Consider the following 9,508-nt stretch of genomic DNA (forward strand, 5'->3'; position numbering starts at 1 on the left):
CTTAATTTCATCAGTGTTGCAAACTAAGATGCTTTCTTCATGAATCATCTTCAACCTCCCAGTTTGCGCCTCTCTGGCGCCCCCTGCTGCTACACCAGCTGCTCTGAAGTAGTTCAGTAACAAACAAAGCGCCACCCAGCGGCTGAAACTCTGCATAAAAACTTTTTTCCCCTTTTCCACAGCATGGGTCACTAAGTTCATGAACTGATTCAACTCCTTGTCTGTCTGCCCACTTTAACAAATCGACACAGGGAGGAACAAAGGGGGAAACGTTCATGAGAAAACCAGCGCGTTGTTGAGCATCTCGCCTTACCTTCTATCTTTGCAGCTGTTTCCAACACGCCGCTGCTGTTCACGATCTCCGCTGACCTTTCAAAATGTCGACAAGCCGCTTAATCGTCGCTTTATCTCCTCTCTGAAGGGTCTTTGAACCTAACTGAGCGCTGCCGAACCGAACCGAGCCGAGTCCAGGCCGCCACCACCTGCAGATCGGCTCTGCTGATTGGGCTGCCAATCTCTGCTAATTACACTGAAACCCGCGGGCGCCCCCTGGCGGCAGCCATTAGCAGAGCATGGAAGTAAAGCAGTATTAAATCACGACATTTAAACAACTTGAGTCTGATTTGAAAACTTTCAAACTTCTTTGACTTGGACTCCACTAAATTCAAGATTAAAATATTATTTTTTTTAGGTCTTATTTATAATAATTATATTTTCAGAGCGTAACATTTTAATAAATTAGAAAATTGGTGAAATTAAGAGCTTCAGTCCTGATACCTCCCAGAAACACAAACAAATCTGAGAAATGCGTCACGTCAAACTGATCACATGCCAGATTTTCAGCTGATATCGGAGATCAAGTTCTTTTTTTTAACACTTTACTCCGAGGTTTTCCTCATTGTCTTATGACCAGTGGAACATCCTGATGGTTTTTAGAAGCAGAGAAAAGGTAAACATCCCTCTAGAAATTAAAAACAGAGCTTCTGCAGGGTCAGCCTTACATACAATGCCAGTTTTATTGCTATTAAAATAATTTATAAGCAATAAAAAGTCTGGTTAAATGCATTAAGTTTGTTGTCAGCCTTAATGAGGATAAAATAACACATCGATCTCTTCTGTTTGTTCCTTAACTCAACATGGAAACTCATTGGTAAAACCTAAAAAGTATCAGTTTAAAGAGATTGTTTACTTTTACTTACTTACTGAAAAAAGATTAAGAAAATGTAATTAATTAGGTTAGATGTGAGACAGGTTCATCCCTTAAACTTCAGTCTATATGTGTAAATAATCTGGTTCAGAGTTTAGTGGATTAACAGACATTTTCATTTTTACGGCTGAAAATGAGTGAAAAGCAGCCAAAGTCCAAAGAACAACTTTGAAACGAACCATTAAGGTGGAGAGAACTAAACAGACGTTTTCAGAAGAAAATAAAACGATTTATTAAAGACATTACAGACACAAAAAGGAATTAATTTCTGCCAAGAAAGTTGGACATTTCTGAATTTGAAAAATTGAACATTTTCTCAAAAAAAAAAAAAAAAACTCAGAAATTTTAAAATTAATCTCAGAAAATCTCTAGAAAAAAATGTAGAAATCTTTGAGTTTTGAGTTCTGAGTTTGAAAAGTCAAAATTTTTTGACTTTTGGATCCCAGAAGTTTCCACATTTTTTCTAAATATTTTCCAAGATTAAACTCAAAATTTCAGATATTTTTCTAGCAAATGTCAAACTTTTAAAACTCTGAAATTTCCATGTTCTTTTTTAGGAATATTTTTTAGATTAATCTCAAATTTTCTTTTTCTTTTTTTCTTGCTAATTTCTTGCCGCTGTAAACGAAAAGATAACAAGAGCAGAAATATCTCTCTGGATCATTTGCTGCCTCATTTATGAAAGGAGACGTGAAACCAGGAGGTCATAGAGACAACTGTCTGCAAAGTAAATGTGATCTGCAGGTTCAGATTTAGGGAAAATATTCATATTTTTACAGGAAAAATAAGAAACAACAGGACTAATCCACCAGCTCAGACAGGAAAACACAACAAGAAACCAGAACAACTTTACAATCCGTTACACAAACATTCAAACCCCAGAGGGAGGAAAATGAACAAACTAAGGAGGAGTGGCGTCCATTGGACTTTGTCCAGCTTCCAATTCCACACAGCCTGATGCTGCCACCACCATGCTCCACCATGGGGTGACTTACTCCTCCTCTGTTTTCTATCCACAGTCGCCCTATTTTAACATTGTTTGACTAACAGCAGCATCATTTTCACTCAGGACGGGGCCCCACGGGGCCCCCAGGGGCCACGCTGGCTGCACAAACCCCACTTTGGCAGTGATTGATTCGCTGACCTGCTCCGGGTTTCACATGAATTGATAATTTAATTAAAGCGGCGGCCACTGAGCCATCCAGCCACCATTCCTCAAGGCAACAAAAGCAGCATGAGAGCCATTACGGCGCGGTACAGATGGTCCGGTTGAGCGGCGCAGACAGTTTCATTCTTCAGTCCAAACACAAATAAAACAGAACCGGAGTGAAGCCGCTCATCATTATGTAACCGCCAAGCATGAATTTTACATGACTGATGCTGCGGAGCTGCAAATGGTTTGTTTAGGCTGCTAATGTTCATGAATGATCCAGCAGGACTGAGGGTGACACTCTGGAAAACAGAGAGCTGAGTGGATCCCCTGATCCCAAACTCGGCCTGCAGCCTGGCGTCTGTGCTGCTAACAAACTATTGCATAAGCTTCAGACAACAATCAGCGCATATTTAAAGGGCAAAATTTTCCAAGTGCTGAATTAAATCTATAATTTTTAAAGTGAAACGGCCACAGACAGAGGAAACATTTAATCACTGAAGTAATCTACATGAGAGGGAAAAAGAAACCCGCTGCTGATCCGCGTCTCGCATCATTTTATCTGAACCGCATCCAAGACAGTCTGAGCTCTTCCTGCTTCCTCCAGACGGCTCCATCATAAAGCTGCAGAAAGCCTTTAAAAAATAATGATATGATGTTTCCGGCTCATTTTAAAAGTTCCTGGTCCAAACCGAACGGGGAGGGAAGACGGGCTTCCTTCACCTCGGCGGAGGCGCTGCGACACACAGGAAAGGAAATAAAACTCATGTTTTCAGTCCACAGTCACTATTATCCTGAACATATTTAATAATTATTAAACTGTCAGGAAACTGAATTCATTTGAACTCAAATTTGCCACCTTAAAAGGCTGAAGATGTTGTTTAAAGTTGTAATCATGTGACTTTACGTGGCGTCATTTTATAGAGTTTTCATGGCAAAAACAACTTTTTTTGTCAAAGAATTAAATAACTTCACATGTTTGTTCAGTCAGAATCAGTTCAAAGTTTTCATGTCCAACATGTTGAGTATTTTATCTAAACGTTTATGAACTAAACTGGTTTAACTCCTGAGTTTCACAGCAAACCAGAGAAAACTAAATGTAAATTTAACAGAGTTCCTCCATGTTTTCAGTTTTTTTCTCATATTTATATCATTTTAGTTTCGAACTTCCACTTTTAACTGAATTTAGTTTGAATTTAAAACTGATTTCCAGATTTTTCTGATTGAATCTTCTTATAAACATCTGTGTGAACATACAGACTCCCACTGTTCATTTTTTTCCCCCCACACTTTTAAGATGAAACATAATCTGAGTAAAAACCAAAAGCCAGAACTTATGACAGGATGAAGTAGGCGGAAGGGTTTCCACACATCATCTCTGATCTAACGCTCCCACAACAGAGTTTTGATTTGTTTTTTTCCAAAAATAACATGTAAAGCTTTGTAGGCCTCACTGCTTCAGCTCAGGTCAGAGGTCATGATCAGGAGAACGGCTCAAAAACAGAAGATTTTTAGAGTGACCTAGTCAAAGTCTGGACGAGTGGGCCAAGTTTCCTGCTGTTGCCGCCACAATTTTCCAGGCTGTTGATATAAATTTTAGTTTTTAAACTGCATATTGAGTCATCAGCCCTGATTTCTGCCCTGAAATCATCATAAAAACCAAAAATCTGAATAATTCATGACATTTAGATACTTCAAAATGAACCCAAATATAAATGTTGACAAGTTTATTGTGATTTATTCTCAAACAAGTCAGAAAAGCTTTTATATAGTTTATTTTCAAATATAAACCAGGATGTTCATAACCCAAAATGTTTTTCTTTATCCAAACTTCTCCAGATTCTGACTTATTACAATAATTTACACGTTTTTTTTTCTCCTAGACGGTTTTTTATTTTTATTTAATGTTTGGTCATTTCTTTCACCTACATCACATATTTCATCTGACATTTATTGTTCTTATTAATACAAAACATCCAGATCAGCTGAAACTTTTACCATTTTTTAAAAGTTTTGCCTTTTCTAATGGAGAAAAGCGAGAAACATATGAATATGGAAACATTTTCTCTCTTCTCTCTCTTCGTTTTTTAAAAGTTTTTGTTACAAATGAGTTTTTAAGAATGAAATTTAGCTGGTAAAAGGCTGAAAGAGCAAAAAGCTGATTGATAAAATCTTCAGCTGAAGGCTGGACGAGCCAGAAGCTGACATCATAGATGACATCTGTCTTTTTTATGTAATTAGTGTGAAGAGATTTCTGCTTGTTTGAGCAATTTTCTACAAATTCAGATCTTTAACTTTTTCAGAAAATAGAGAGAAAACGTCTGGAAAGTATTAATGTTTCTTCCATATTATCCAAACCTTTAATTTATCAAAGACAGAATCTGTACGTTTAGCTTCTTCACAGCTGATGTAACTCCAGCTGATGATGTGAAGTCACATTGTTTCATTTCCTTTGATAAGAAACGGGACGACACCAGCGTTCCTGGGAGGGTTTTCTTTTGTTTTTGCAGATTCTTGTTCGTAGAATATGAAAACTCTCAATGTGAATTAAAAACACAGACATAAAAGCTTCATTTCTGTGGCTGATCAGGTGCTGCAGGTTGAGTTTTAGGAGGGAATCGTTGGAGTCTGTGAGATCATCCCCCCCGTTCGAGCAGCGAGCGGTGAGGTGAGCCTTACTCATCATCTCTGGGCGTGTCATGATAGCTGCTCAGCATCAGTGTGATTACACATGGCAGACGAGAGAGAGAGAGAGAGGAGGGGGTGGAAACAGGGAAAGTGAGGGGAAGAGATGACCTAATACCCGTAAAAAGCCATGAAGTCATCCCACCTGACTCATATTCCCAAATGACAGCAGCTCTCCTGATCACAACATCCTGCTGGACGTTTCCTGGTCATCGGCTGCAGCAGGTGGAGGATCATCAAATATCTCACCTGGTCAGCAAAATAATAAAAACATCTCACGTGTTCTGACTCTACATCGGCGTCGTTACAAGAGAGAAATTCTGTGTAAGTTGTGCTAAAAGGAGTTAGCCTGTCCAGTGAAGCTATTAAAGCTAAAATAGCATCTCAATGCTAAACATGTAGTCACTAACGTCGCATTAGCAATGCGATGTTAGCGACGTTGCATCGCTAACGTCGCATTAGCAATGCGATGTTAGCGACGTTGCATCGCTAACGTCGCATTAGCAATGCGACGTTAGCGACGTTGCATCGCTAACGTCGCATTAGCAATGCGACGTTGCATCGCTAACGTCGCATTAGCAATGCGATGTTAGCGTCGTCGCATCGCTAACGTCACATTAGCAATCAACCTGCGGATCGTGAGATTTCAGATTCATCAAGATGTTTCTTTAAATTCAAAGTTATTTCTTTTACACTGCAAAAACATAAAGTCTTACCAAGTAGTTTTGGTTTGGTTTCTACCACATTTGTCTTATTTCAAGTGTATTAAATTACAAGTAACTTCTCAGCAAGAAATAATGTCTTGTTTTACGACAATAAATCCTTAAAACTGGAGAAAGAGTTCTGGCAGATTATCTCACATGAGAAATGTCTTTATGAAATGAAATAATCTGCCAATAACTAAAAAACTAACTAAAAAAACCTACATTTTGCTGGGATGTTACTTGTTAGTTTTGTCTTATTTCAGGGGAACCAAGATATTTATGCTAGAAACTAAACTAAAAATACCTGGTGAGATTTTTAAATAGTTATTTTTTTACAGTTTCTTTTCTGCATTTTATGCAAAATTACAGTTGAAGTGGTATTATTATTATTTCAAACTGATGCTTAAACTGAAAATACATGTGTAGAAGTTGTGTGCTTAAATATTATTTTAAGAGATTCACCATTATGAAAATTTGGGCTGACATTCATATCTAATATTCATATATCTTATATGTATATTTCAAGCACACCTGATTTCTCAGCTCCAGGTAAATTTCCCACAATCCTGCACTGCATCACTATCATGGTAAAGGGATCGACCTGCACCTCAGAATCAGACGCAACCAGGTGGAAATAAACATGAGCCCAGTTTTATTCATCAACCGATACTCATAAATGTTTTACATGTAATCAGAGCAACTTTTATCTGTAGTGTGCCAAAATGTATTAATGTAGAATAAATATACTTTTTTTCCCATTTTAACCGGAGCCTTTGTATTGTGCTTCTGACGCACAAACGAGATCCGTAAACAACGGCGGCGATGGAAGACGAAGCTCGTTTTTGTTTCAAACAACGAGCTGATGGGACGCTGGAAAAATAATTATTCTGTGTAAGTTGTGCTAAAAGGAGTTAGCCTGTCCAGTGAAGCTATTAAAGCTAAAATAGCATCTCAATGCTAAACATGTAGTCGCTAACGTCGCATTAGCAATGTGATGTTAGCGACGTTGCATCGCTAACGTCGCATTAGCAATGCGATGTTAGCGTCGTCGCATCGCTAACGTTAGCGTCCACAGTCCGCATTAAAAATAAGATCCATGAATCATCAAGTGTTTCTGAAACACCGGAAAGTATAAAAGCACTTTGCACCAATCTTGAATAACCCAAATAACAGATTAAAAACAATAAATATATTTGTTGTTGAGCTCATATGTGCATTTATGTAATAATTTAGCAGCAAAAATTGGTTTTCAATTGAAAATGTTGCTTATTTTGTTGATGTATGGTTTCTAATTAAAATGCGATTAATTACACAGCCTGAAATTAACACTATTAACAATTTTAATGAGTCCCACCACTAATTTGAACAGTTCATCAGTCGTTTCATCACATTCTGCCACAGTCAGCCGCCCTCTGTGGACATTGATGATCTGGATATTGATGATCTGGATATTGATGATCTGGATATTGATGATCTGGACATGGCCCAAAATAAAGCATCAACCTTAGAGCATAAAGTGATTTTATTTGAATGATTTCTCCCGTTTCTTTTAGGTCTGATCTGGCAGTAAGACCTCGTTTGACCTTTAAAATGCTCTGCAGGTGGTTTGGTTGAGGTCTGAGCTTTCAGTTCAACAGGAGACGAAATATTCTGGGACTTTTTAAATAAACAGAATCTGCTAAATGACTCGTTTATTCAAGTTTTAAGTTTTGCTGCATTTAATGAACACAAGTGAAACGTGTGGATTTTCAAGGAGAAAGCATGTAGTATTGATCTCCAGCTGATATTTGTTAGAATATTAAATCAGAACCTTCTCTAATCCGCCAGGATTTTGCAGCTTGTGGGTAAATAATCACAGCAGAATATCAGAAAACCTCTCAGAACCGAGTCAGTTCAGGTTCTCTGCTTTTGCTTCCACTTCAATGCAGCTTTTTTTTATGATCTCTGTTGCTCCCTCTGGAAATAAGAAATAAAAAACCAAACATGACAACACAAACAAATCAGAGTTTAATCAGGGAAAGACCACACAAAGACCCGGCCTCCGCCTCTGGTGCCTCACTTATTCAGCTGATCGACTCCAAGGCTCTCAGTGGATTATGAGCGCACGATGTGGTATCAATTTGCATGAGGACTTACATCATCGCTGAGAGCCGTTTCAGCGTGGCATCAGCACGTGGTGCTCAGCCAACACTTCCTTTGTGCTCGCCAGGCCTCATTCAAGCGACGGCGGGGCACCCACGACTCCTGAAAGGGACATCTGGCCGAGGAAGTCAAAAGGACGTCCTTCAGGGATCCTCAGACACATTTACAGCCTATCGTCTGTCCTCCTGAAAGCCAGGCGCCGTCCACAGGTGAAAGCAATATTTACACGAGCTCCTCGACAAAGAGACGCGCGTGGAAACAACAATTTCTCTCTCTAGCAGAATATAGAATTACAAAAATTTTAATTAGGGAATTTAATTCAGTAGACGTTGTTTCTATCAGCACTATCTGTGTTTACAGCACAAATGTGTGCAGAACTTTTGCACTGTGTTGACATTAAACATAAAATTTGACAAATTGTAATTAGCAAAAAAAAAAATGTGATTAATGAAAACATGCCAATTAAAAAAAAAAAAAAAAGTGTTTCTGTGCTATGAAACCCAGCCTGATGGAACAGATGTATTTAGCAAAACTGCAATGGAAACAGTTTTACACGTCACACAAGTCACATGATCAACAGCCGGATGTTACTACTGGCGGAAACGACAAAGAAAAACACAGGAAGCATTATAATGAGGAGGGTTTTTTCCTCTTCCTTACAGACAATGTGCAGCTGGTTCATAAAAAGTTGCTGAATCAACAATTCTTCAGGAAATCATCAACTCCAGTTTCCCCAAAACGCCCCATACGTAGCAGCTCCCCAAGTAGGCGGGGCTTATGGCTCCACAGGCTAAATAAGATGATGACGTCTCCTCTGATTGGCTGAATTATGAATTTAATCTAATGTAAAATGTCTACATTCCTCATCACCATTATTTTTAAAGTCTTTTTAGGTGAAGGGTGATTTTAATCTGCTTAATGGAAACACTGGAGTTGTAAAATTTAGTTGTTTATTTTAAATTAGCACAAAGATTTGCGCTCATTTGTAATGGAAACGGTTCTGCTTGAGGAGAGGAAACAGTAACGGGCTGCAAGCGACGAGCAGATGGTTGAGATCAGAGATTTTTTTTTTTAAACGTGGAAGTAACATGACCTGACTGGGTTTCACCAGCAGTATCCTGTAGCTAACACACACACACACACACACACACACACACACACACACACACACACACACACACACACACACACACACACAGGCCCACGGGGAGTGGGTCTGAATGGAAACCAGACCTGCTGTGGTCCTTTCAGAACCGCTCATAAAGATGATGTGCAACAACACTCACACATCCAGGCCGACTGAGGGGGCCGCGGTCCCGCTGGAAACACGATCCCAGATCCATGGCCGCCATTGATCGGGCCCCTTGCAGTCCCGCTGGACCCCTTTAATGGAGCCACACGACCTCTCGGACACACCGCGCACCGCTCAGAGGTGCTCCCCCCGCTCCACTGGCCTCACCTCCGGGTGGGGGAAGCGAGCCCCGCTGGACGCAGCCTCTCTCATTCTGTTATGTTATTATTGGAGGGGTTTGAATCCCCCCGGTGCGCCCTCATCTGCAGCACCCCCTCCGGGAACGAACCCCTCTTCCTGATTGGCACCCGGTGAGCCGCGTCTAGACT

At 39.7% G+C, this 9,508-nt stretch overlaps 1 protein-coding gene across 1 annotated transcript in view; it reads right to left on the minus strand.

The window, feature by feature from the left end:
• The window catches only part of LOC103477552 (lamin-A), a 42,131-nt gene extending 41,657 nt beyond the window's left edge, over positions 1-474 (minus strand). Inside the window, exon 1 of the mRNA XM_008430709.3 lies at positions 314-474. The gene's annotated coding sequence lies outside the window, so the exon portion shown is untranslated. The remainder of the gene's footprint in view (positions 1-313) is intronic.
• Between the last annotated feature and the right edge of the window lie 9,034 nt (positions 475-9,508).

The sequence above is a fragment of the Poecilia reticulata genome, chromosome 16 (genome assembly GCF_904066995.2).
Source record: "Poecilia reticulata chromosome 16, P_reticulata-male-v2, whole genome shotgun sequence".
NCBI lineage: Eukaryota > Metazoa > Chordata > Actinopteri > Cyprinodontiformes > Poeciliidae > Poecilia > Poecilia reticulata.